Source organism: Stegodyphus dumicola, chromosome 2 (genome assembly GCF_044657685.1).
Source record: "Stegodyphus dumicola isolate Sdum_Otavi_A_Nest chromosome 2, ASM4465768v1".
Taxonomy (NCBI): Eukaryota; Metazoa; Arthropoda; class Arachnida; order Araneae; family Eresidae; genus Stegodyphus; species Stegodyphus dumicola.
Window position 1 is genome coordinate 74,693,798 of NC_140769.1, and position 21,109 is coordinate 74,714,906.

A 21,109-nucleotide genomic window follows, 5' to 3' on the forward strand; every position below is an offset into this window, starting at 1 on the left:
GTATATATCAATTCAAATACTTTTGAGAACGGTTATCCCAATTCTCTGTCGTCTTTTCGGTTTCATCGTCCCAACACTCAGTGGACATAGTCTCAGTCGATTTTGGAGCATGGGTCGTCCGTTCATTGTCCCAACATTCAGTGGACATAGTCTCAGTAGATTTTGGAGCATGAGTCGTCTGTTCATTGTCCCAACATTCAGTGGACATAGTCTCAGTGGATTTTAGAGCATGAGTCGTCTGTTCATTGTCCCAACACTCAGTGGATTTTGTCTTTGGATCCTCTGAAGATATTTTGGGGGTTTCATGAGATTCTTTGGAAGGTTCGTCCCAACAGGCTGCTGGATCGTAATGGGGAATATTTTCAGGTATGTCTCCCCAACCCTCCGTCTTCCTCGAGTTATTGGAGGAAGTTGACGACAAAGAAGAAGAAGAAGAGCCCATCAAGTTTAAAGGCGTATGCTCATCCGGATGTTCCATCACTTGGAAACAGGACAGATTATCCCATTTCTGGATGAGGTTATCGTACGCTTTTGGGGACGGATCCTTCTCTAACTGATCGTAGGCCTTATCAAAAGCTTGCAGAGGATTGTCTGCTTCCTCCTGAATCCTCTCCTCTTTCTCCGTTCCGTCTGGATAGACGTGATTGATATGAAAATCTCCTTCCGTAATATGCCATCGATAGTTGCGCACTTTGTTTTCGGCACAATGGAAATATTTCATCCTTTGATGATGTCGGGCACATTTTTCCCGATACTTCCAAATGATTCCATCTGGCACATAAATTTCCGTCACGGGTTTTTGATAATCCAAGGCTTTAGCAAAGAATTTAGCTTTCTGACATCCCACCACATAAATCGTGGAGAAGCTGTGAGTGAGCGATTGGAGAATGCGTCCTAAATGGTTGTAGGGAATATGACCCTCGTTCCAACGAAGTCCGTGCCGGTTTCTTGTCAGCCAGGCATTTGTCTTTTGGTTTTTTTACTCAGTTGGTGGAAGGGGTGAGGAGGAGTAAACGTCAACGATCCCACGGTCTAAAAATCTTTTGTCGCATAGCCCAATTCTTTTAAAACGTAGGTAAATTCACCCTTCTTGTGGTTGTAGGACTGGAAACCCTCTAGATCGAGCACGATAAAGTTTTCTGAACACGCCATGGCGATGAATACGGTGATGTCTTCCACAAACAGGAGCAAAAAAGAGAATCGAAAAGGTATATATGTATAACAGGGAAGATCTAGAAAGTGGGGGGAAACAATAAAACGTTTTAGAGTCGTCGTCTTGAAAGAGACATTTTTCTTTTGAAAGGGTTAAGAAGTTTCAAAGGTCTTTTTAAATGAAGTTATGATTATTATCATTATTAAAAAAAAACTAAGAATCAAATCGAGTTTATAGATAACCATATTCATAGGACCAAAGGGACTTACCAGCTCAGTTCACGTCTTCTTCTGTTCTCTGAAGAAATCTCGCGAAGGATACACACTTTTATACTCGCGCGACATCTGTCGGGATCGCGACCCCATCTAAATGTCAGGGTCATTCCAACCTCTTAAAAGGATCGGAATGAAAGAAACACTTTGATAAAAAATATATTTATGAAAAGATATCTGAGGGTCGTGAGAATATTTTCTCTCCCCACCCCCCGCCTATTTCAAAAAAAAATAATAAAAAGTCTTTCTTGGATCGCGTCAAGATTACAAAACAACTCAGAGGACTTGTTTATCTCGATCTTGTCAGGGTCACCGTTTCACATAAGAAGATGGATGGACCCTGAACTTTAGACATGATAAAAATTAACTCTACCCGCCTTTTGTCTGGGAATAGGGTCTCACCGTTTCTAAAAATTGACCAGATCCCATTCTTGGAATTCTATTCTTTAGGAAAGGAGGAGTGATGGTCTATTTTTAGAAAGTGTGAGACGACATTCCCAGACAAAAGGTGGGGGTAGAGTTAATTTTTATCATGTCTAAGACATGATAAAAATTAACAAAAAGTGGGTTTTTTTTTTTTTTTTTTTTTAAGGCTGAAAAATTTTTCTGAGAGAGCTGAGAAAGATTTTTCCTCCCAATCTTTTTCGACGATGAAAAGGGAAAAACTACTGATCCGATCTCCCTACGCTTTAGGGAAAAAATACTTATGAAATATTCATGTGTTGAAATTGACTATTCAAATAAGTGACATTTTGTTTCTCATTGGAACTGTTCAACGGCGAGTCCACTCGTCTCATTCTTTGGGGTAGGGGATGAAAGTACAGCGGTTTGTTGAAATCGATGATAGTTTCCTCTTTAGTCGGCGGAACTGTAAATCTATCCCGTCTTAACTCTTCTAATCTCTTTGAAAGTCTTTCCACTTGCTCTGCTAAGGTTTCCTCGGTACTCATGGTCTCTCTTAGTTTAGGGAAGTCTTGACGTATTGGCTAGAGAACAGAGGGTCTTTTTCTCTCTATACATATATCATGTGGGAGAGTGTGATTTATAAATCCTTGTGAAATCTTTCTACGTCTTGTGTAACTTGGAAGATTCGTCTTGTGTAACTTGGAAAATTCGTCTTCTTCTCGTCGATTGGGCTGGAGTTATAGAAAAGAAATGGGATTGGAAAGAAATCAACATATTACAAAAAAAAAACGAACTTTTTTTTTTCTATTTTTTTTCTCTAGGGATTTACATACCATTTCATTCATGAACATTCAAGGATTCTCTCAAAGACCAAATTTTAGAAGAGGACCACAAAGAGTACACTTGAGGATCCTCTTTCAGGTCTAGGTGGGATAAGGGTTGAGACCAATATTCTTGGGTCTCTAAAGCATCCCAACTTAGACATTTATTATTATTATTAGCAAGTTCATCCTCCTCCTCCTCCTCCTCCTCATCGTCGCACGAGTTCTCCTGGGGAGATTCTTCCGCCTCCTCTTCGTCTTCGACAGCTTTGCTTTCGGAGGGGTAACAATGTAATTTCCGGAAAACGTAACTACCCTCCATCAAATGGTATCGAAAATTTCTCACCTTGTTCTCGGCACAATGAATCATCTTTTGGAAATATTGGTGTCTCGTGCATTTCGACTTGTTCCGCCACTCGGTTTTCCCTGGGATGTAAAACTCGTAAACGGATCGCTGGCAGAGCTTGCTGAAAAATTCGGCTTTATCGTATCCATTGACGTAGATCACCTCCACATTTTCGGTCAGCATTTTCAGGATTGTAGGAAGATGCTCGTAGGAAAGACGACCCTCGGTCCATTGCAGGCCCTGTCGGTTATTTGTAGTCTGGTTGACCACAGCTTGATTGCGGGACGATAAGTCATCGTAATGGACAGGAGGGAGAAAAATCATGGATCCGCATAAGGTTAAATCGCAAGTGATGTAGCCCAGTTCTTTCAAGATGAAACATATATCTCCCGTCTTTGGATCATAACAGTCAAAGTATTCCATGTCCAGAACAATGTAGGAATCTTTGAGAGGTTTGGCACTCAAAATGTCCATCTTCTTCAATTGAGGAAAAGAAGAAAACAAAATTCTCTCTCTCTCTCTCTCTCGCTGTGTGTCCTGAAGGAAAAAATGGATAGCGTTCTCTCGCCGTCTCCTCTTTTATATATATAGAGAGAGAAGGTTGCACGTGACAGGTCGTATGAATTCTGGGAAAGGTCACATTCGTATATATATTTGTTTTTTCAATAATATCGTGCGTATCTCAATACACATCCATCATAATAATAATAAAGGTCACCTTGGAAAGAAAAAGAAATAAAAAACATGGAACTCGTGCTCGACTTTGAAGGTTTCTACGATTCTCAAGGAGCCTTTATTGTGAAAGAATTGGCTTACGTCACATTGGACGGTACTTCTCGAGGGGTATTTGTTTTCAAACCCCCGTTTCCATGGCAAATGCTCACCGAGAAAGAAAAACGAACCGCTGTGTGGGCGAGTGATTATTATCACGGCTTGTCGTGGTACGAAGGAGAAATTCCGTACAGTTATTTTCCATGGGTGTTAACGATGTTGACGGAACCTTTTTCCATGATTTGGGTGCGAGGAGAAATGAAACGGCGGTTTTTAGAGAAATGGTTGCAAAGATCCATTTATTGCATTTCGGGATCGACGCAAGAGATTCTCAAATACAATGGGATCGAACACATGAATTGTCCTAACCATACAAAAGGTTTTTTCCATTGCGCTCTACAAAAAGCGGTTCGGTATCATTATTATTTAAAGACACAGAGAAGAAATTCGCAAGGTCGATCCTGCACAATTCAATCTTGACAGAACTCATTAAAAAAATACATATATCACGTTACTTCTTCAACAGCATAGATGGTTCTGAAGCGAAACTTGGAATTTTGAAATAATAGATCAGGGAGAAATCATTCTTAAAAACAAATGGTAAAGTCTCGAATCGGCTGGGAGAAAAAAAATTTCTCAGAGGTGAGATAAAAATTCTCTAATGAAAAAAAAAAAAAAAAACTTTTGGTTAATTTTTATCATGTCTTTAGACATGATAAAAATTAATGACCCTCCCTTTTTGTCTGGGAAGGATGTCTCACCCTTTCTACAAATAGACGATGACTCATCCTTTCTCTAATGGCAATCATTCCATGAATGAATCACGATTTGTTTTTCAAAAGAGTGAGACAACATTCCCAGACGAAAAGGGAAGAGGGTCGTTAATTTTTATCATGTCTAAGACATGATAAAAATTAACAAAAAGTTTTTTTTTTTTTTTTTTTTTTTGAGTTGTAGAATTTTTCTCAGCTCTGAAAATTTTTTTCCAGCCGACTCAAGACTTTACCATTTATATTTACGAATAGTCTTTGGATTATTTATTTATTTTCTTTTAAAAAGAAAAATTCTGAGCTAGACCTATCTATTGGCTTAACATTCTGGTCATAGAAACAGTCTAGAATCTCATTTTATTTTTCGAGGCAATTGCACGGGTTCTCCAATCAAAAGGGTTACTATAAAGGGATTGGTTTGAATGCATTTATCTGCAAATGTTGTAGGATTCTGTTGTTGAGAAGGGGGTATATTATTATTATTGTTATTATTATTATTATGATTGTGGCAGATTCGTTTTCTACATGGTAGTCTAATCTCCTCCGAAGACCTTTTCTGGGGATCGTCGATAGATGGTTTTTCAATAGGAATCGTTTCCCTCGGATCCTCAAGAGATAGAGGGGGGTCCTGTCTTGAGACATGGAGCGGTCTCTCCTCCTCCTCCTCCTCCTCGAGAAGTCTTGAGAAAGGGAGAGGATTTTCGGTTCCCTTATTCTTGAGGGGTCTTGACAAATTGAGAGGTCCCTCCTCTTCGAAAGAGAGAGAAGTTTTGGTTCCCTTATCCTCGAGGGGTTTTGACAAATCGAGAGGTCCCTCATTTTCGAGGGGTCTTGATAAATGGAGAGGTTTTTCATCTTCGAGGGGGTTTGATAAAGGAAGAGGTCCCTCCTTCTCGAGGGGTCTTGATAAATGGAGAGGTTTTTCATCTTCGAGGAGGTTTGACAATGGGAGAGATTTCTCCTTCTCGAGGGGTCTCTCTTCCTCAAGGGGTTTTGAGGAAGGGAGAGGTTACTCATTCTCGACGGGTTTTGACAAACTGAGAGGAATCTGAACAGGTTTCTCCTCATCCCCATCATTATCGAGGAGGATGAGGATAGGCTTTTGGAAAGGTTTTTTTCTTTTTCTTCTGAACAGGCTCCTCTTGATGCTCGGGGAGAGGGATGGGGTAGTTGTTCCACCATTCTATTTTTTCTTGCTCGAGGATTTTTTCAAAGGTCGTGGCCTCTCTATGATGAGACGAAGGAGGAGAGTCCTCGAGAGGAATATAATAGGTATTCTTCCCAGTCTTCTCGATCGAGAGAGGTTCGTGCAAACATTTATGCAACCATTCACTAAAATGAACGAGAATCCCTTTCTTCTTCTCAAGACGATCCATAATCCTATTCATTTGCGAGACGGTTAGAAAGTGGGACGTGTAAAAATATTTGGCTCGTTTCATTAACAAAATTTGTGCATCCAAAGGTGGAATGTCAAGAGCCATCAACACGTTTTCGTCGGATAAAAATTCGTCCCGCATCTTTTGATAACTCCCCACGGTACAATAACCCGCACATTTTGAAAAATCGGAGGCTTTCAGGTAAACGACTCCTTGGATGATATAAAAGGAAAGATCAACATATTTATATTTGAAAGGAATACACGTAGTGAGCTCTCCCCTTTTATTTATAGAGAGAAAGAGAGTGTGACCTTCCCTTCCCTCCTCCTCCTCTCTCCCTGCTTCCTCTATCTCTGGACGTCCTTGGATTGGAAAGGTTGAATTTGAAAAAAAAAAGAACGTCATGGTTGGATAATTTTTTGTTTATTAAATTATTACTTTCACTTCCTCATTCCCACACACATTCATCTTTTTAAGAAAAGAAAAAGAGGTCATGGAGATAAGATTTCTTGGAAAGAAGAGAGAGAGAAACAAAAAAAAAACAAATAAAACGGACGTCATAGAGCCTCTATGTGTGTCTGTGTGTGTCTATATAGATATATAAAAAGACGAGAGTACTGGGCGAGATCATTTCTTTTCCATTGGGAGCCATGTCGCTATTAGACGTTTTTCCAACTCAACGGATTTCGAACGGGGAGGATTTGAAGACGCTAAAGCAAATTTCCAACTTGAAAATTTTTTGGCGTGTCATTGTGCGACATTTATTCCGCATTTACCACCTCATCAAGCGATCGTTTCTTTCAACCAAGATGTCGAATCCTCCAACCTGCTCGTTCAGAATATATACAGAAATTTATTCGAATCGCAACAAACGAAAGAGGAATCTCCCTTCTCTTGGAATCGGATGGATCGAGCTTTGAGACGGCCCATTCAAACAGACCGGCGATATACAGATCCGCGCACGAGTTTTCGGTGGAAGAATATTTTTCTCACGAAACGATATTTTACGTTTGGAGTGAGAACGACGGCTGAGGACGAAGTTCATATTGTTCAAACCACAGCCGCTCCTCTCGCCTATTACGAATCATCGTCCCCCAATCTGAGGGAAAGAAGTTTTAAAGTCAGCGACAGGATGAAATATAAGAAATATATTCTAAGACCTTTTCAAAACTATGTCGTTCCCCCGAAAACGCAATATCTCATCGTCACAACCCAGAAGAGTCTCTTTCTCGTCGATCGGTGCTCGTACTCGCTTTGGAAACAATTGAAAGAGGAGATTTCTTTCCAATCGCCGATGATGTTTCAAGAAAAAGAAGAAGAAAACCCTCCGCCACCTTTACCCATCCCTTCCTTAGATGATAAGAGGAGCTGTACCAAACCGTTATTTCCCGAAACAAAATCGACCCGGCAACGGAATGAAATTGAAGTCATCACAATTGAAGATGAGGAGGAAGAAAAAAAAAATTACCTCTTAAAAAACGGTCGACTTACCGGAACCTACCTGGCGTGCAAGATCCGCTTCAGAATCCAGAAGCTTCTTCTTCTTCTTCTTCCCCGACTTGTTCAAACAGGCAACCTCTTTCGGACTCCTCACAGACAGAACCTCTTCTAGTATCCTCTTCTTCTTCTTCTTCTTCTTCCCCTTCTTCTTCCCCGACTTGTTCAAACAGGCAACCTCTTTCGGACTCCTCACAGACAGAACCTCTTCTAGTATCCTCTTCTTCTTCTTCTTCTTCTTCTCCTCCAACCTGTCCCGACATCGTAGAGGTAGAATGTCAGACGGGTCCACAAGCTTCAAAAAGTCCCGACATCGTAGAGGTAGAATGTCAGCCGGGTCCACAAGTTCCAACAGGTCCAGAAATCATGGAGGCAGAATCACAGCCGGGTTCACAAGTTCCAACGGGTCCAGAAATCATGGAGGTAGAATTTCAGCCGGGTAAACAAGTTCCAACGGGTCCAGAAATCATGGAGGTAGAATTGCAGCCGGGTCCAGACATCCTAGATCCCTCCACTTATCCCAAAGAGACTCCAAGTGTTTCAAGACAGCCTTGTGGGGATCCAGCCCTTCCCGTATGGAATGATTATATGGACATACAAAATTTGGTGCAACAGGAAGGAGAAGAAAATAATCATACGGATGGGTGGGTCAAAGACTGTTTAGATCATTTAACCTCGAATGAAATTGAACTGTTATGGAATTGCATTTCTGAAATCACATCGGAAATAGGATAAAAACCAAAACAAAAAACAATTTTTTTAATAACAAATTGGAGGAGGGTCATGATGTCAATTAAAAAAAAATATTATATAGAGTCCAATCTTGGTGGTTCACTTCAGTTTTCCAGCATGAGGTGATCCACGTTTCCCGAAATATGGATCCCATTCCAAGAGAGATTGTGTAGAGCCTTCACTTCAGTTCTTTTTTTTCCTACCAAGAGGAGAGGGTCCCCAAAGGGCTACCCATGTCCAAAGAGAGAAAGTGTAGAGCGTTCATTTCAGTTTTTTTTCCAAGTTTAGGGGAGGGAGGTCTCAAAATGACACCCCCCATTTTCAAAGAGAGATGGTGTAGAGCGTTCATTTCTGTTTTTTTTCCAAAGTTAGGGAGTTTTCAAATGACTACCCATTTCAGAGAAAGAGAGAAAGAGAGAGAGAGAGAAGGTGTAGAGCGTTCATTTCAGTTTTCCAAGGTTAGGATGGTGGTGGAGAATCCTCCAAAATGGCTACTCATCTCAAAGAGAGAGAGAGAGAGAGAGAAAGCGTAGAGCGTCCATTTCAGTTTTCCAACATTAGAAGGTCCCAAAATACCTTCTGAATTCAAAGAGAGATCGTGTAGAGCGTTCATTTTCAGTTCTTCAAGATCAGAAGAAGAGGGTCCGCTTTTCAGCGACAGCGAAGTGCAGACTTCAGTTTTTCTCCCTCCCCAAGAATAGGGGGTCCCAAAATGGCTTTCCATTTCAAAGAAAGAGGGAGAGGCGTTCATTTCCATTCTCCAAGATAGGGTCGTCTGCATTTTTCCCAAAATGGCTTCCCAATTCAAAGAGAGAGAGAGAGAGAGAAAGGGTGTGTAGAGCGGTCATGTTCATTCTCCAAGATAGGGTCGTCAGCTTTTTCTCAAAATGGCATCTCCCCATTCAAAAAGAGATCGTGACCAATTTTTTCCAGTTTTTTTCCAAGATGGGGGGGAAGAAAACCTAGGATGGAATAACACGACACACAGAGAGAAAGAGAAAAAAAACGCCATCTTGTCATTTTCTTATAGGGTACCGGTGTTCGAATACTTTTGTGACCGACTGTCTGATTATACTCGGAGAACCATAAAATTGGAAAGCGATGGGTTTCACAGTTAACGAGGCAATCGAAGACAGACTGGGAAAGAGAGATCCTTTTTTTTAGCTGAGAACCAGATTGCCCTGGAAATCCGTGACTCTGACCATATAATTTCTCCATAGACTCTTTGAACGGTATTCAGGAGACATCCTCCATGAGGAAAAAAAAAATCTCCCCTTCCCCTTCTAAATCGACTGGAAAGAGAATGAGGTGGAAGAGATCCATCCACGAGAGATCATACTCTTGAACGTCAGACAAATATGAAGTCGAATATCTTAAACAAAAAATGCTTGAAAAGTCATCGAGTCTCGAAAATCTAGGTCTCTTTCTCTCTGAAAGAAATGAGAAAATGGGAATCTGTGTTTTTCTTCCTCAACGGCTGACATTCATCTGAAGTGACACTCGAAATGCTTAAATAGATAAACGAGAATCCATTCTTAAAAAAATGACGCTGTGTCGTCAATTGGAGAATCGAGTCGGCTGGGAAAATATTTTGAGAGCCAGGAAAAAAAATTTTCTAACTCTATATATAAAAAAAAAAAAACTTTTTGTTAATTTTTATCATGTCTTTAGACATGATAAAAATTAACTACCTTCCCCTTTTGTCTGGGAATGTTGTCTAACCGTTTCTAAAAATAGACCATCACTCATCCTTTCTAAAAAGAATAAAATTCCAAGAATGGGTTCTGGTCTATTTTTAGAAACGGAGAGACAACATTCCCAGACAAAAGGAGGGTAGAGTTAATTTTTATCATGTCTAGAAGACATGATAAAAATTAACCAAAAGTTTTTTTTTTTTTTTTTAGTTAGAGAATTTTTTTTCCCGGCTCTCAAAATTTTTTCCCAGCCGACTCGATTCTCCATTGACAAGACAGCGCCATTTTTTTTAAGAATAAACTCTCGCTTATCTATTTAAGCATTCCCAGTTTGGCTTTAGATGAGTGTCAGCCGTTGAAGAAGAAGCATCCTGTCACTTGGGAGAGACATATTTTGAGGAGTCAACATGTTGTGTGGACCGTTGAGATCGATTTTTCTCTTCCCATTGTGTGGACATTGTTGAGCGTTTTGTGAAGCTTTGAAAGAATGGAGGGGTTTTGATGGAGAATATTTCTTTTTATTGAATTTTTAAAAAAAGATTTAAGATTCACATTTTATAACAGGTTTTACATGGAAAGAAGATTTTTCTTCTAGTTTGACGACTTCTTTTTCTTGGGAGATGTTTCTATTGGAAAGATGGAAGGAAAGACGATTCCCACATTGAAGAAGGTTCATGAGAAACTCGTACGGATCTTGGTTCTCTTCTCGAGCCGATATATCATACGGAATCCGGGACATGTTTTGCAATCGCTCCAGTTCCTCTTCGTATTTTTGCTTGCTCGCCAATTTCATGCGGGGACGAAACTGGTCCAGAATATACAATCCCTGGGGTTGAGTCAATCGAGAAAAAGCGACATATTGCTGAAATCGATTAAAAGGTCCGTGCATGTAAATTGCGATCGACGGAAAGGTGGCTCCTTGGGCTTTATGAGCCGTAATCGCTTCGGCTAACATCAAAGGAAACTGTTCGCGATAAAATGCGAGTGTTTTCGTCGAACAGGTGTCAATACGAATGGAGACGCGATCGATAGGAGCTAGACTATTCGAAAATTGCAGCCAGACTCGCGTCACAACTCCGTCTTCATCCTGGTCTATTTGGTGTAGTGTTCCAATCGCTCCATTCATCCATCCTTTGGATCTGTCGAGCGTTTTAGTCAATTGATATCGCGCTCCTCTTTGTAAATGGAGGACGCATTCGAGATTCGCCATCTGAGATCGATGTAAATGTTGACTCCGTTTCATCATCCTCTTCGCAATTTTTCGCTCTCGGAATAAATCATGTCTCGAGCCAGACACGAACAGTACGTCCCTCGGGATTGGAGACGTTTCATATTATATTTCTCTGTATCCTTGCTCGAAAAACAGAGAATAATAGCTTCGCGAGGAATTTCGTCGAAACTGCGAACGCGGGACTGGAAAAATGCCACATCGTCCGGTTCTAAAAAGTGATTTCTCGTTAAACGATCGAGTCTCTCCTCGTAATCCAGAGAGAATCGCATACATTCGACTAGTTCATAGTAGAGCGTGGATTGAGGCGTCCACCACCCTTCAGAATAAAAAATGGGCGTGTCGCGAATCGGTTGGAGCTGCTGCAAATCTCCGAATTTAATCATATGCACATTCCCAAACGGTTTATCCGGCACATGACACAATTGTCGAAGTTGCTGGTCGAGGCGCGAAAATAAATTGGATCCGATCGTGGAAACGTCATCCAAAATCACCATCCGTAAAGGAGCATACAGGGGTCTGTAATAGTCTAAAGTCTCTTGGGTCAGAGGTCGAACAAAAGTCCCGTTCATTTGAAGACGCAGGGCATGATGCAAAGTATCTCCCGTAATGTAGACCGCTCCTTGAGCACTAAGTGCGAGTTTGAGAACCGAGCACGCTTCGCTAAAAAGAGGCGTTCGAATCAGAGTTTGGTATAAAGCTTGGATCAGGAAAGATTTACCCGTTCCGGCAGATCCTTGCACAATAATATCCAGAGGAGGGGGACGTTTCGATTCAGGTAACGCGTAATAGGTGTACAAACGGACGAGAACGTAGATCAGGAAATTGTATTGCTCTTTATTACATTGTCGAATACATTTTTGATAGGCTTCTTCGGACCACATATCCTTATACTGCAAATTCGTATAGCTTTCCCACTGCTTGGGAGGAAGATGTTTCTTTCGCGGTCGGGAGTTCTTTTTAAGAACAGCATAACGTTCCCTTTGAAGTATTCGTTCTCGCTCTCGATTAGCTGAATTGCTTCGCCAGCGTCGTTTCTGTTCACGCATTCTTTCCCTAAGACGTTCTCTACTGGATAGGCTCATCGTGACACCACTCAAAAAAGGTGAAGTGTGTGTATAGAAAATCACTTCCTTTAATTTATATACATATACTTTTTGAGGAGGGGGGATGTGAAATGACCTCATCTCGAAACGAACCAATAGCACTTCGAGAAGACTTGGAACGAGATAGGTTTCTTAGAAAGAGAGAGAGGGACACAAAAAAAATGTATAAAAAATCAGAATGATTTATCCGCCGACCTCTGGGCTAAAAGTAAACAAACAAAATTTGAAAAGGTCAAGGTGAATTCACTGAATTCATCTTAGAAATCAGATAGGAAAAAAAATGAGGGTAGCCATGTTTCCTCTTCAACAACATAGACTCATCTAAAACGAAACTCGGAATGCTTACACAAATAAACAAGAATCCATTCTTAAAAAAAAAAATGGGGACGTCTTATCGATCGAGTCGGCTGGAAAAAATTTCTGTTACTCAAAAAAAAAAAAAAAAACTTTTGGTGAATTTTTATCATGTCTTCTAGACATGATAAAAATTAATGAACCCCCCTTTTTGTCTGGGAAGGATGTCTCACTCTTTCTAAAAATAGACCGTCACTCACCCTTTCTAATAGCAACAATTCCAAGAATGAGTCATGGTTTGTTTTTTCGAATGGGTGAGACATCCTTCCCAGACAAAAAGAGGGGACAGGTAATTTTTATCATGTCTATAAGACATGATAAAAATTAACCAAAAGTTTTTTTTTTTTTTTTTTTTTTTTTTTTTTTTTTTTTTTTTTTAAACTCTGAGAATTTTTTTCCCAGTCAACTTGGCTGGAGAAGACATCTCCGGATTCTTTCTGGAATGGACTCTACGATCTATTTAAACATTTCGAGTTCCGAGTTTCGCTTCAGTTGAGTGTGAGCCGTTCAAGAAGAAGAAACCATCCTGTGAGTGGAGAGAGAGAACTATTCCTTTTTCCATTCACCCATTGTGTTAAACCGTTCAGATATTTGCTTTTATTAATATTTTTTTTCCTAACCCACCCGTCTTTAAACAATAGAATAGTTTGAAAGGGTCAACCCATTTTATAGATATCACATCATACCCTCATCTCAACGGGTCTCGAGTGGGAGGAAGGAAGGAGCAGGCGACGAGAACTAAGCATGTCTGTTTATCGAGTAGACGCATCGGGGAAAGAACGATACCCGACCGACCCCCAACATCCTCACTACGAATTATACGTTACGGATCCTGAAGGAAATCCTATCTTTACTCGAGACGAAAATGGTCATGAGTATTACGCGGTAGATTTAAACGGAAACCAATACATTTTAGCTCCTCGACGGTATGCCCGAACGGCTTTTGGACGAGAATACTACCCGAAATTTCAAAATGGGGACGAGTATTCGCTTTATACGTCTGTTTTATTCCCTTATGCCAAAGACGAATCGGGGCATGAAATGTATCCTAAAAAGTCGGATGGAGTCGAATATTGTTTAACGGCCGGCGATCGAATTCGTTATGCTCGCGATGCTTGGGGAAACGAGTTTTATCCTCGAAGAGCGGATCAGCAAACGGAATACCTCTGTGAAGAAGTGGGGTATGCGAAAAGAGCGGACGGATCCGAAACGTATCCTAAATTTTATATCTACACTTCTGGTTAAGATCTCTCTCTCTCTCTCAAAAGAGAAGAAAATAATAAAGAGTGTGTTACTGCAATGGAGCATTCTGACGCGGAACCTGTTTCGTATTCCATTTGGTGTGTGAAATGCCGAACCAAGACCGATACGGTCGACGTCCACTATCGCATGTCGAAAAATCGACGGCCGATGGTCACGGGAAAATGTCAGGCGTGTGGAACCAAGAAACAACAGTTTATTACAAATGCTTCCGTTCCACCTGGAATTCAGTTCCTGGATGAGGAGGAAGAAAAAGGAAAATGTTCCGAGCAAGAAGAAACAAGTATATTCAAATCAAAAACTGGAAAAAGATGGATCTTACTATTATATGCTCTCCTAAAGCGGGTGGTTCACCTTTACAGTTTGGCATACAGACGGATTCGCATAATCCGATTCCAAGACTCGTGAATTTTCCTCAACCGGCAACTCCACCCTTAGATACTTCTTCTTTGAATGAGTTTTCTAGCATTCTGAAAGAATATCTAAACGTCGTGAGAGAATTGATTCTTCCCCTGCAACGAAATGTTGAAGAAAAGAGCTCTGAATGTGGAAGCAAGGACACGGATCCAAAGCCAAATTCGGAGGGTTGAAAGGGATAGGTGAAAGTCCATTATTAAAAAAAAAAGAAACAATGGTCATGTCATGTCTTGTCGATCGAGTCGGCTAGAAAAAATTCTCTAGATGAGATTGAAAAAAAAAAAAAAAAAAAAACTTTTGGTTAATTTTTATCATGTCTTACAGACATGATAAAAATTAACTCTCTCTTCTTTTTTGTCTGGGAAGGATGTCTTACCCTTTCTAAAAATAGACCATCACTCACCCTTTTTCAAGGCAATTATTCCAAGAATGAGTCATGATCTATTTTTAGAAACGGTGAGACAACCTTCCTAGACAAAAAGGAGGGACAGTTAATTTTTATCATGTCTAGAAAACATGATAAAAATTAATAAAAAGTTTTTTTTTTTTTTTTTTTTTTTTCATCACTCAAAAATATTTTCCAGAGCTCTGAGAATTTTTTTTCCCAGTCGACTCGATGATCCAAACAACAAGACATCCAAAATTGTTTCTAGAAGAAACTCTCGCTTCTCTATTTAAACCCCTCGCGTTTCCAACTTCAGATCCGTGTGTGCTGTGCACTCAACCTAGAATTGCGCTTCTCCTCCCTCCTGGAAAGAGCCTTTTTTTTTCCTGAGCTCTTAGCATTTTTTCTCAGCTTTATTTCCATTCTCCAGGTTTCTGTCTCCTCCTTTCCGTTAACACTGCAAAATTTCTAAATTTCTCATCACTCGGAGCTTGGAAATCTGTCATCAAAAAAAACATGACATAGCTCTGCTTTCAAGGAGTCGGTTTAGATTCGTCAGGATCATGGCTGATTTTCCATGACGGCTCTCCAACCTCAATATTAGAGTTTGAAAGGAATAAGGTAAAAAAGTTCGTCCTAGATATCCAACGAAACGTAAAAAGAGCGACGAGGATCTAAAAAAGCTACGACTCTTTCCAGAAGGGGGAGGGAGCAATGGATATTCAGGTGAGTCCACAGCATGGACTGCACGAAAATGAAACGACTTCCGCAGATAACAGAATCTTCGAGATGTCTCTCGTCGATCAAGTCAGCTGGTAAAATTTTTCTAAGAGCTGAGAAAAATGTTCGCATACCTTCACAGAAATTCTTTCCAGGAGGGAGAAGTGTGTATCCAGGTCGAATTCACAGCACAGACTGAACTGAAGTTGGAAACACGAGTGGTTTAAATAGAGAAGGGAGAGTTCCTTCTAGAAACAATTTGGATCTGTCTTGTTTGGATCATCGAGTCGGCTGGGAAAAAATTCTCAGAGCTTCGGAAAAAATTTCTGAGTGATAAAAAAAAAAAAAAAAAAAAAAAAAACTTTTGGTTAATTTTTATCATGTCTTCTAGACATGATAAAAATTAACTCTCTCTTCTTTTTGTCTGGGAAGGATGTCTCACCGTTTCGAAAAACAAACCGTGACTCATTCTTGGAATAATTGCCATGAGAAGGATGAGTTTTGGTTTCGTTTTCGAAACGGTGAGACATCCTTCCTTGACAAAAAGAGGGGACAGTTAATTTTTATCATGTCTATAAGACATGATAAAAATTAACAAAAAGTTTTTTTTTTATTATTACTCAGAAAATTTTTCCCCCCCAACCAACTCAATGGACTAGATGATAAGTTTTTAAGAATGGACGTTTTGTTATTTATGCAGATATTCCGAGTTTCGCGTCAGGTAAATGGGCGCTCACCTTAGATTGAATTCCCTTCAGACAGGTTTAGAGATTGGATAGCCCATCAAGAATTCTTCGACAGGTTTTTGGAAAAAAGAAATCGTCAAGAAGTGAGTATTGATTTTGATATTTTCTTTTCAACCTTGGGTCAGTTTCTAGTACATTCCTATACTAATTCCATTGTATTTAAAAAAATAATGTCAGCACGGACTGATCTGACCCGAAACGCTTGCCCATCCAGTTGGCTGCTGGAGGGAGGAAAAAAAAAGAAATTTGTTTTGAAGGATATGTCAATTCTTTTCTAAAAATAGATTTCTAAGAAAAGAATGAACCTTTGTTGGAAATCTATTTTTAGAAACATGTCTAGACAACATGTTGACAAGAAAAAATTCTTTTTTTTTTCCTGAGAGCGAAATGATTTTTTCTTTCCACCCACTTTTCTTATTCTTTGGGAGGAAGGAAGAACTTCCCTTCCCCCCGCCTTTTTTCCTCTAGTATTTATATAGATCCGAGTTTTTCTGCCTACAGGGTTCATTCTCGTTCTTCCTTCTCAACCGAGCAAATCTAAAATGTCGACCGATGCTGTTGCAGTTCTACCTACCCTGGTGGAAAACACGCCCGTCTGTCATCTCGAAGTAGCTGATCAATGGGAACCGCTCTCCCGTTTCGAAGAATGGTTTCGGGACCCGGAGCGTATGGAACAAATCGTCCAAGAAACAATGTGCTATTTATCCTGTTACGATGGAAAAATCCTGCATTATTTTTCGTCCATCGAAGTTTTCAAGCATTTTGCTTTCCAATCGATGATGGAGGCAGGAACCTTTCGCTTACACGCTTATCTGGGATGGGAAAATGTGATCGCAGTCGATGCTGGAACCTTTTTAAAACTGTTTTACGTTTCACCCGAGTGGGTTCATATTCTTCAAACCGGAGAAGCTTCTATCCGTCTTTATGGGTGGGAAATGGAATCAGAAGCCGACGGGTATCGTATGATTCCCTATCGACTGCGAGCTCGCTCCGTGTACATTATTCACGGACCTCTTTACTACCAACTCCAATTTCATGACAAGACGGTGTTTGCCGTAGACGCCCTCTCCAGGAAGAAAATGGAGTCTTTACGAGCGTTGCATCCTGAACAGCATTTTCAATTCCCTGCTCGCGAGGAAGAGAGGAGAAGGAAAAGATCCAGAAGGAGGAGACACCTAAAGAGGTACTAAAAAGAAGTCGGAAGGTAGAAGCATACTTTTTTTTTCATTAACGGAAAAAAAAACTGTGGATCATTCTTTCTATATTTCTTGGAAAAAAAAGAAAAGACTAATAGTCATAATAGAGGGAGTTAGGAGGGACCCTATCTATATATAACTCTCTATATAAATCGGAAGCGTCAACAGGACGGTCCACCGAAAACAATCTACCTTATCTTTCTCAGAGCAGAGTGGAAGAAAGGCCAAGATGCGTGGACTCATTGGAAGCAAAAAAATTCGAGTGGTTTAAATAGATAAATGAGAAAAGATTTTGAGAGGTGTTGTTTTATGGATGGAGCTGGCTGGGAAAAAAAATTGGCAAAGCTCAGAGAAAAAATTCCTGAATTGAGAAAAAAAAAAAAAAAAAAAAAAAAAAAAACCTTTTTGTTAATTTTTATCATGTCTTATAAACATGATAAAAATTAACTCTCTCTTCTTTTTGTCTGGGAATGATGTCTCACCGTTTCGAAAAATAGACCATCACTCATCATCCTTTCTAAAATAATAGAATTTCAAGAATGGGATATGTTCTATTTTTCGAAACGGTGAGACATCATTCCCAGACAAAAAGAAGAGAGAGTTAATTTTTATCATGTCTATAAGACATGATAAAAATTAACCAAAAGTTTTTTTTTTTTTTTTTTTTTTTTTTAAACTCAAAATTTTTTTCCAGAGCGCTGAGAAATTTTTCCCAGTCGACTCACTCATCCAAACAAGACATCTAAAATTGTTTCTAGAAGGAGCTCTCATTTTTTTCTATTTAAGGAACTCGAGTTTCGGCTTCCCATCAGTCTGTACTCTGCATTCAACCTGGATACCCATTCTTTGGAGATAGGGGGGAAACTTTCGCAGTTTTTTTTCCTGAAACCCTCTATGGATCAGAGAATCTTACACATATCCTCCTCCGTGGATCGAAATGGACTGACCGCCATATCTGTTTTAGATAATAGTTTTGAATTTTCCACCTCCTCCACAAGATTGGACTATCTCAATATTTTTTTTAAAGAAAAACAAAATTATTTTTTATGATTATTCTACAATTTTTAGGTTTTCTTTCCCCCCCACTCCTCTTTAAGAAGAATAAAAACATAAAGCACATTGAAACAGTTCCGATAAATTTTGAAACTGAAAGTCCATCACCTTGTTCTCCACGGGACTAAAATAAGTTTCCCCGGTCTGAAAATCTTCTTGGATTTGAAGAGGTTCTCTCATCACACTCTGAAGGCAGGTCGAAAAGAGGAGAGCGTCTGGACCCAAATCGTTGAGCAGTCTTTCCAGGGAATCGAAGGTGGTAAAAGGAGTATAGCGGAGAATCCGGCTGGGGCGGTCCGACGTATCGATCCAGAGATCCGTCGTTAAGGATCGGTAAGGGCGAAAAGGGGCTTGAGAGATCCATTGCTGAATAGTCCGTTGACTTTTCGGACTCATCCAAGTCCCTTGCTGGGAAAGGCAAGTCACGAGTTCCGATCCTCGAAAATAGAGCGTGCCCGATCCCAAGTAAAACGTGAGGGGAATTGTCTTGGCGAAATGGAAATGAATCGCGAGGGAAAAAGACTCTCGCCGTAACCACTCCATGGCGTTTGGTTTTCTCTCTCTTGAGGATGAGATGGAAAAAAAAAAGAAAAGAGAACTTTTCTCTCGGTTTCTTTTATATATAGGAAGAGAGAGGGGAAGGAGTGTTCTCGAAAAGACTCATGGGAAATTTCCTCTTCTTCTTCTTTTTGGGGTAGGTGGGAGGAACTCGTTTTTTTTTGGCGGAGAGAATGCGTCGGATGACATCCCGAGACATTAAAAAAAAAGAATAGATAGGATGGATTCTTCAAGTGGGAAATGCGGGGTGGTTAAGGTATCTTATTTTAAAGAATATTATTACCATTCTTCGAGGGTGAGACGTCTTACCATTAAGTCAGGTAATCCGAGATGATGAGCATTGCTTTTGACATGCCTCATATGTTTTCTAATAGTTATGTAACATAAATTTTCCAGGCTAAGAATACGTGGTTCAACAGCATAATTGAGTAACCGCATATTTTCCTCTTCCAATTTTCCATTTTTTCGCCAGCGTTCTAAAACGGTTTTGGGATCGCAACACCGGACATTTGCACCAGCAAGCAACAACATATCCACGATGAGTTTGCATCGTAATTGACAGGCATAGTGTAAAGGGGTAAAACCAAAAATATCATGTTTGTTCATGTCGCATCCAAGAAGAATCAGTTGCCGAACGATATCATCCATTGAGAACAAAATAGCGAAATGTAAAGCATTTCTTTTCGTTAATCTGTGTTCATAAAAAACGGGTGGTTCCGCGTTTATTATTAATTTTGTGAATATCCATTGATGAAAACTGTTAGAAAAACTCATATTGAATTCAACTCTATTAAATTTACGCGTAGCTTCTTTGATAGATAGGTAGGAGATATCCTTAAATTCTTCACTGGACGGGGTTCTTGAGAAGAGAGGGTAGAACCATGTTGGAGAGCACACACTCATTCTAAAAGGAAACACGGATTGAACTAAAGCGAAACTCGGAATGCTTAAATAGATGAGCGATAGTCCGTTCTTAAAAAATTGGATGGTTTTGTCCATCGAGTTGGCTGGGAAAAAAATTTCTAAACCTTAATTAAAAAAAAAAAAAAAAAAAAAAAAACTTTTGGTTAATTTTTATCATGTCTTAAGACATGATAAAAATTAACTGTCTCTTCCTTTTGTCTGAGAATGATGTCTCATCCTTTCGAATATGTTTCTAAAAATAAATTTCCAAGAAAGAAATGAGTCATGTTCTATTTTTAGAAGCATATCGAGACAACAGGTTATCAACATCATTTGAAAAAGAGGGTATAGTTAATTTTTATCATGTCTAAAGACATGATAAAAATTAACAAAAAGTTTTTTTTTTTTTTTTTTTTTTTAAAGGTTAAAAATTTTTCTGAGAGAAATATTTTTCCCAACGACTTATCTTTTTTACTCTTACCTACTTTCATTCCCCCCTCTCACTCTTTCTCTATATAAACGATTGCAGAAGGAATCGCGGCTCATTTTCTTGAGCAGATAGGTCTAGAACAGATGGCTACGGGAGACTTAATCATGACGTGTGAAGACGATAATGAACCCTGTTTGGACTTGCAACCTTCTTCGCCTTTATATGAATGTGTTTCTTCGGAGAATGAGTATATCACGTCGTGGTCTGATATATCGCCAACTCCTTCTCCTCCACCTGTCCGCCGTAGGATCAAAAAGAAGAAACCTAATCCAATTCGTGATACTCCTTCTCTGAATTTCAATCCACCGTTATCGCCCATTTCGTCTTCTTCCTCTCATTATTCAGAAATAATGGACCAATCCTCTCCACCACACATGCGTTCTACAATCGAAGAAGATCTTCCCTCCTCATCTCATTCTACTTCTTCTACTAAAAAAAAGAAATATCGAACTGAAATTCATCCGAGTGTCATAGGTGTGCTGGCCATCACGTCTGATGGATACACTCTGACAAACAGTGTCCGGTTTGCCTCTAGAGACATGAAAACGTATCGACCGCATACCAAATGGATTCAGCAATTGAATGAGGATCTGCGAAAACTTCATATTCAAAACTGTATGTCGCGAATGAACATTGTCGAAAAAAAATTTATCAATTGCTCCGTGTTGAATCTGTATGGACAATAAGCTATAAACCTTCTCGTCGTCCACAGCAATGTGGGTATTGTGGAACGAAATATTGTCATCGATTTATGGCTATGATTGCCCTGCAACAAATAGTGAAATATGGTGTCAATAAATATATTCATTGAAGAACCAAATGAAGTGTCTTTTTTTATAGATGATGATTAGTATTT